Genomic DNA, 7905 nt, shown 5'->3' with positions numbered 1-7905 from the left:
GATGCACTCTAGTATGGAGTCCGATGGCCTCTCTCACAACATGGAAATAGGATAATAGTAGATATGCTTTCATCATGACGCCTTGGACTAGTTTCTAGTTGGACCCACCCTAGATAGGTTTGGCGTTATCACAATGCTCATACACCATTTTGGGCCGCACGTAACTACAGATGTAGGGGGCGTTTTCAGATGGGGTCACTTGGGTCCATTAAAATTGGTAAAGATAACCTATTACAGCGTTCAGTTAGTGCATGTATGCATTTGATGGAGTCCAACGTTTGTTCTAAGTGCTGCTCTCTCTATTATAAATTATTGCATTAGTTATTACTTAACTTAATAAGGTCTGCACCAATGGGCTACTTTGTACCTAAGCAATATAGCCATATAAACGCAGAGGCACGGAATATGCTTTGGCACAAAGTAAGACTGTCAATTTGGAGCTTGGACATTAAAAGCCTGGAATGTTCATTCCTTTAAATAATTGGGTAGCGGAGAGTACGTAGATAAGCGGTGGTGTGGCGACGAGGGGGCACGAACGATAGTACTTACAACAGATTGCAGAGGAATGGAAATTCATAGCTTTGTTCTGTGGGAATGTTTGTGGGACGGCATGTACCATTAGAAATGTTTGACCACAGTTAACATTTTAGGGATGCGCTAACATCCTAAATTTGAGTGCATGATAAGATACTCTCTGGAACCTCTGGAATGTGATGAAAGAAATAAAGTCCTGCAAGAAATATCTAATAATCTCTCATATATTAGATTCTGAACTTATCACATTCTATAACATGCTGGTGATCACGTAGACTTGCAGGTTAGTCAAGGGATTATCTACTTATGAATTAAATGGTCTCAATTTGAGCAATACATTGAGTGCTAATATGTTATGCGCCCAAGGTGGATAATAACATCCCTTATGAGTTAAATGTAGTACTATCCTAATTTGTTTTTTGGTATTTTTCCTGGTACTCTTTGTATCACACGACGCAGTGTTTCATTATATGACATCCTCAACTGGTGCATATAAGCTAAAATACTAGGTTAAATTGCTATATTGTAATTTATTGCGCATAGATGGCCTATATTTAGTAGTGTACTAGCTCTATCTTATATGCATTTGGGACATATGGTAGTAGTTTGATTGCTAGCTTTCATTGTGTAAATTGACCCTAGTTAATTGATTACTCACTGTTGGTAACTCTAGGCACTTGGTGGGGTTGTTTGGCGGCTCACTGGGCTGTTGGCTGATGTCTGGCGTCACTCAATTGCGGTGCAGGTCATAAGCAAATCGAGAAATTGTTCTCAGACTGCTACCTGGTTAATAAGCGGTAGGATATCTAAGTGTTCATCTTATATAAGTCTATTTGCTTTGGTTAATAAATCAACGCATATTGAGGTTTGTCGCATCTCCATGCGTTGAAAATGGCTGAACCACTTTAATACGCCATCGATCAGAGGTCTTTCGCATCTCATTCGGTTAAGTTATAGTCTACTTATTTATGCGGCCGACGCATGGCTATACTAATTGGGTCAATGTTTCTATTTTGGGTTGGCTGGCCAAATTCATGTCAAAGTTCTGAGGTTGGTTGGCTTGGCTTAGGTTGGCCGCATTAGCAGTGGCTTGCTACTCGTCTCAGGATACTTCGAGTGTCGGCTTTAAAACTGGGAAGTGGGAGATAGACCATGGAAGGGAAAGCGGAGGCTATTGGTCTTGGAGTCGAATATTTATTAATGTAAAGTAAGTTGGTTCTGATTCAGAATCGGGTCATCTCTTATAAATATGAGCAAAGACAGCAGTTAGCTGTTCGATGAGCACAGCGATGCAGTCGTACGTAGATATATAATTGCACAAAACGTGCTCAGAAAGTATTCAGCTTGATTTTCCACGTATTGTTTGTGGATCTAGAAGCTGTAATTCAAAATGGATGTGAAGTGAATTTTTGTTTTCTCACCACTATTGATAACTTAAATAACGAAAAAAGGAAACTGTTATGAAAAAAATACTGATTTTCCTGCAATATTGTCTTGGAAGAAATATAATATAGATGTTAATTTTATCTTTAGTTTTACACTCTCTGATTAATATTTGTCATAAGTTATGTGAGCCACAGTAATTGACAGGCTGTGAGTCTTTTCTGTGGTAAGTCCTTATTGGAGTACTTACAACACCTTTCGCGAATGTGCAACATTTGCCTCATTATAATTTTTCAATTTCTAAAGCGTGAAATTGGTGTTGCAAATTTGGGTTATTGGATTGTCTGGTAAAAACTCTCGAATACATTTATTCATGTGCTTGCTATAGATTTATTGCAAAAGATTGTATAAATTCTGTTGTGCTCAGCATCATGGATCGATCCACTTGCTGCGAATCTAAGTGTGCTATTTATCCCCCAGTGCTGGTGGAAGGGATACCACCTATAGTGTTTTCTCGAGGATGTCACGCCTGTGCTTTAAGCTACCAGATGTTTTTCTGTGTGTAAATTACCAGCTTGTAGTTCGTATGTAGAAGTGATACATGATTATGTTTTGTATTGAGCCACTGTCATGTTCTCTTGACTATGTTGGGGATAGGGTTACTCGTGTAATGCCTGATGTTGCATTGTTCTATCTGCTCTCTATGGTCCTTGATGTACAGGGTTTGGCCAGAGTATAAGTCAAAGAGGGTTGAGATTAAGTGTATTATGTTTGATCTTAAAAGATATATGCAAGAATCCTATGCCTTGGTTATTATATAAAGTAGTTTAGAAATTAAATATATTAATTTAATGATCTGGTAGAGAATCAGACCTTATTGGAAAGGACATGTATGTACATTTGGAGTTTATTCAAGGACCTACGTTATGGTATTAAATTTATTGAATCTAGTTTTAAATAGTGTTGTTCTATTAGTCATTTCGCTCGTTCATTAAAATTCAGGCGCGTCGGAGATATTATTTGGACAGATCAATCGGACGAATGAAACTATAATTCAAGCGAGCAGACACTAGTTAATGGCAGCGGCAGGCTTATAGCTCTCTTTTAAGCTCGGTTCAGAAGGTGACGTGACAAGTAGGCGGAAGCGTTATACTGTTCGGTTATTGGATATGACTGGCACCGGGGATGATTACATGTCAAGGATACACAGCCATAATTGTTGACTGGTCTACCTTCGAGGTCTAGATACCTGGCGCAGTTTTACTTCAGCGACACTGTATCTCTCTGGTAGCAGTGGTGTAAACATTCAGTTGTTAACTATAGAAGATTTAAGTCAACTCTGAGGAACATGACTTGTCTAGCTTAAATACAGAGACGGACACAGTCCTGTGGTATTTTAGGGAGACTAGTGTTTCAGGACAGTAGGTAGTGTTTATGGGTTTTTAAATACAGAGACAATTTAGATACAATGTAGGTATTTAGAGGAGAGTAGTTGTTTCAGGACGTAGGATAGTGGTTTATGGGTTAACATATCATCAGACACTTCTTACTTAGATGTACAGTGTATCTTTGGGTTTTATATGTTGTGACGGTACTACGATTTATTACATAAAAAAATTAAAAAAAATAAAAAAAAAAAAAATTAAAGTCCTAGTTTTAACAGGGTTGATAAAATTTAATGTGGGCATTTTTTTGGGTACATGTAAATTTACAATTATTTGGGTAGTGGTCGTTTAAGCTGACTTTCAATACAAAACTCTACTGTGATTTCAAATTATATCTATGTAAATGATATCTGGCGTAATGACGATTGGGTTTGGAATTCATCACTAACACCAAAAAACTTAAGTACTGATTATTAAAATACCAAAATATATGAAATGATTCGTATTAGAACATTAGAATTTTGTCCAAAATGTTTCCTGGTATTAATTCAATGCAAACTTATTGGCAATTAATAAGAACTAGTGGTTCAAAAGGATTATGTGGCTCAAAGGATACTTTCAAAGTGCTAAATATTCTAAAGTGTATTCAGAATCCTTGCTGATTTAACCAAGACTGATTTTGGGGTTAATAGGAGTGCAGCAATTCAATTAGTTAACATTTAAGGCTAATTGATTAAAAAAATAGGGCCATTTTATTGGCAGCTGGGTAAGACTACACAATCGTTCATATAAACCATTAAAAGTTAATTTCACCTCATCTGCTGACTGTTCTGTTTTGAGAAGGACGAAGCCATATGGTTAATATGAAACCATAAGGCTTCACTACGTATGAAATTGACAATGTTCCACACATATTGTTGATAAAGTAGATAGAGTAATGGATGAGTTGCACTGTGCAGGGGGCAATCAGAAAGGTTAAGCAGCAGTACGTTGTTGTGAAATCGAACAGACAATGCATAAGATAATGGTGGCATTTCTATTTAGACAAGTTATCTTAGGTGGGATGTGAAAATCTGACTCCAAGATCTTCCATGAGGGAATTAAGTCATAGTTGCGGGTTAATTCTGTGGTGGTACATAGAGACTGATAGACACAATGATCCTCTCCGCTGTGGCGATTGTCAGAGTCGAGAGCAAGTATAACTAGTGGGATTATGTGGGAATCCGGTGTCTATTGGTCGTGGCTGTGCCATAGGGAAGATAACCTGGGGGTACAATACTGTTTGACAGGAAATGAGAACGCAGAACGGAGTCAGGGCTGGTAGCGAGGTAATTGCATAGCTGTTGGTGGAGAGCAGGACATATGAGAGCGAAGTTGTTAGATCGGAGGTTGATGGGGTGTATATTCCAGAGAAGTGGGTAGGTAGAATTGTTCATACAGGAAGCATCGATGTTGAATGTATTGCTGTATGACAAGCATGATCAAGTTTGCTTTAAGGTCATAACGCTGTGAGCTATAGAAGATAGATCAGACCGAATATGTGACCATATGTTGTAGTGTTAGTCATGCCGTCTTGGTCAAATTAGATTTCACGGTGGCACAAAGTAGTAAGGCCTCTGGTGTACGAAATTCCTTTGTATGCTGAGTTAAATAGACGGAAGAGATAACGATCGCCAGTTTTACCCGCTAGCTGTGCTTCTGAGAGGTAGATAGCAGGTGGTGGGCCGTTGAGAGTGAGGAGAGACTCTTGCGTAAGGAGGTACCTTGTTTGGCGTGGTTGGGCGCGGTGTGAGGGAGGTAGTGGCTCATATTGGTCTATATGTGTTGTTGTGCGACGGGTGTGATCTGAGTACTTGGGAAGGAACTTGACCATACATCCATGGATGTACAGGCTTTACATTTATTGGTATCCGTATGTCGGTGACAGTGCGGAGTACTGGACTAGATAGGGAGTATGGTGTGGTGTTGTCAGTGGGTTGATAATGTGGTGTCGAGGTATACGTTAGTGTATGCGGAATCTTCGATTAACTCTCTTGATGGTAGATATGAACTGTATGTTGGAGATTGTATCACTGAATTCGGATGTGTACAGGTTTGGTATTGTGTTAGACGCGGTGGAGGGAGATGTCTTGTTGCAGTAAAATGATATGAATGGCGTATGAAGTTATGTAATATTTCTAGTTGATTCGCGTTAGGTTGTTCATTTAGAGCGGATAATGGACAGATTATGAGAAGTGGGAGTTTAGTATTGCTGGATACGATGTCAAGTCTCATGGCGCGTTCCGTTCGCAATTGGCAATGATGCATAAGCCGTGTTGATGAGTATGCATAGACGGATGAGGTTAATAATGTTCGGGTCATCGCTTGGCCATTCTTCGTATATTGTGGGTGTATCGAGATAGAGAATGACGGTTCGTGTAGTTCGAGCGATAGATTCGAAACTGTGGCTGATTGACTAGAAGCTAGTTAGTGTTTGATTGAATTTTGTGTCAGAGGTTTTGTAGTGAGGAGTTGAATTCATTGAGGTTATTGGGAACTAGTGCTGGGAGAACAGTTATTAAAGTAGTGGTTATTTAAGGTAGATCGTTCTTTCTTTTGGCGTTTATAGGGTACTAAAAGTTTCTGAGATAATAGTAATTTAGGTTCTCCTGAGGATGTTAAAACCGTTGCTGTTAAGAAAAGTAACATGTTTTATAATTATGTTGAATAATAGAATATGGTGGCTTTATGGAGTTGAGGAGGGAGGGGAAGAGAGCGACTCGATAGGTCATCGAGACTATTGTTATATGAAACTTTATAGCGGTGTTCATATTTGAGCGTCGCTATTGCGATTCTTTAGCCGTGTCCATAAGCGATGATTCTCATGATCTCCAATAGATTTCAATAGATTCGGTGTAAGATGTAACAACGATGGCCTAATTATATCTCTTATAACTTGCTCGTCGAGCAACGTGCTTGAAGTTTTTCTTCCCTACTGTAAGTGAGTGCATTCTTTGATTGTGCGCAGGGATTCTAATGGAAGTTCCTAACTTGAGCGCTGTCAAGGACATCTAGGTCTAGCAGTAGAATGTTATGACTGTACTTGCATCTTTTGAGGTATGTTGGCGATTTTTATACAAGACATTACGCGAGGACTTGGTTTAACCTGCTTTTCTGTTGCGAGGTTTTTTCTTTGATGATAGGAACGAGTTATGTCTTACACTCGAGAGAGGAGGGAGAAGTGTCCTGCGTTGTTGTCGGCGAGACTTGGTTTTTGGACATTGTTACTGAAGTTGCCTGTGTTTGATTCAATAGCTGTTGTGGATAAAAGGACTTGGATCGAATAGGCGATACTCTGTTTTGACTGGTCCTTTCATGGTGTTCTAGTCTGTTGAAGTTTAGCTTGACGTCAGTTTGGAGGTAGTTCAGCTGAGTTTTAGATGGAGTGAGTGGGAGAATCTCAAAGGTCTCGACACTGATCTGTGTATAGGCGTGGTGTTTGGTGTGTGTCGCTGAACTGCCTATGTGATGGCTATAGAGCATGTTAGACTAGACGTCGTCTAAGGGTCTGGAGTACGGGATATTGTGTTGAGGGATGGAAATGGTTGGACAGAGTGCTCATCTGATCTCTGATACGATAGATAAGTTGTGAAGGCTTCGGAGGAGCGCATAAGAGATTATGCGAGCGAGAAATGGATGCCTTATGTAGGATATATTAATCATGGGAGCGTTTAGGTATCCCTTCTGTCAAACATTGGTCATTCTGTTTAGACCTCTCTCGATAACCGACCTTTTTTGGGGGATGGGAGATTTGCATTCTTATTATGGCTAAGGAGAGACTCCTACAGTATCAGACTTACTGAATTAAGTTGTGGAGCTAGTGTGGAACGTATGTTGTTCTCTACTTCCTATGGCCATATTGGTGACGTTGTCTGTGCCAATAATGTTCTGAAGGATTGTTGGTGCTGCTAATGTTGTGTTGACTGTGTTATTGCCTTGCTATCGTGCTTAAATACGTTCTCTTTATGAGGGTTTGGTTGTTGGTACTCTATCTCGTTGTGGATGAGTGTTTTTGGTCCGCTATAGTGTATAACTCTTTTAATGCATTTATCGCCGGAGGGTACCTTTTTCCATATGTTAGGCGTAACACTAAGAATTTTGGTTCTTAGCTGATTGCTAGTTAAATAACAAATATCAAATGAAGCTTACGTTGAGAAGAGGGGTCTTGAGGTTATCTGGCATGGTTTAGTTCTCAAACGAGTTGAGTAGAGCTGGATCAAGCAGCGTTATACTCGGTATTTTATCGCTTGACTGTGTGTTAGAGATTACTATATATTCAATGCATAGTGGCCAACTATATGTACCGGACGAGGTTAAGGAAATTGTTTGAGTAGAAGAGGGCCTTGTTTGGGGTCTTATGTTTTGGTTTGCTGAATTATATTTTAAGAGGCATAGTCATTTTAAATGTTTTACCAGTGTGGTTCTATGGGCGGTCATTTGAATGATTCTAATACCATGATAGTATAACGTCGGTGATAGAAGGTAGTCTTAATTGGGCCAAAAAGAGAGAGTGCTTCTAGTATCATAACTAGTGCAGTCATAATGTTTGAGTAAGAAGAGATTC

The sequence above is a fragment of the Salvelinus sp. IW2-2015 genome, unplaced genomic scaffold (genome assembly GCF_002910315.2).
Source record: "Salvelinus sp. IW2-2015 unplaced genomic scaffold, ASM291031v2 Un_scaffold3067, whole genome shotgun sequence".
In the NCBI taxonomy this organism is placed as follows: Eukaryota; Metazoa; Chordata; class Actinopteri; order Salmoniformes; family Salmonidae; genus Salvelinus; species Salvelinus sp. IW2-2015.
Note: the sequence above shows the minus strand (reverse complement) of the source record.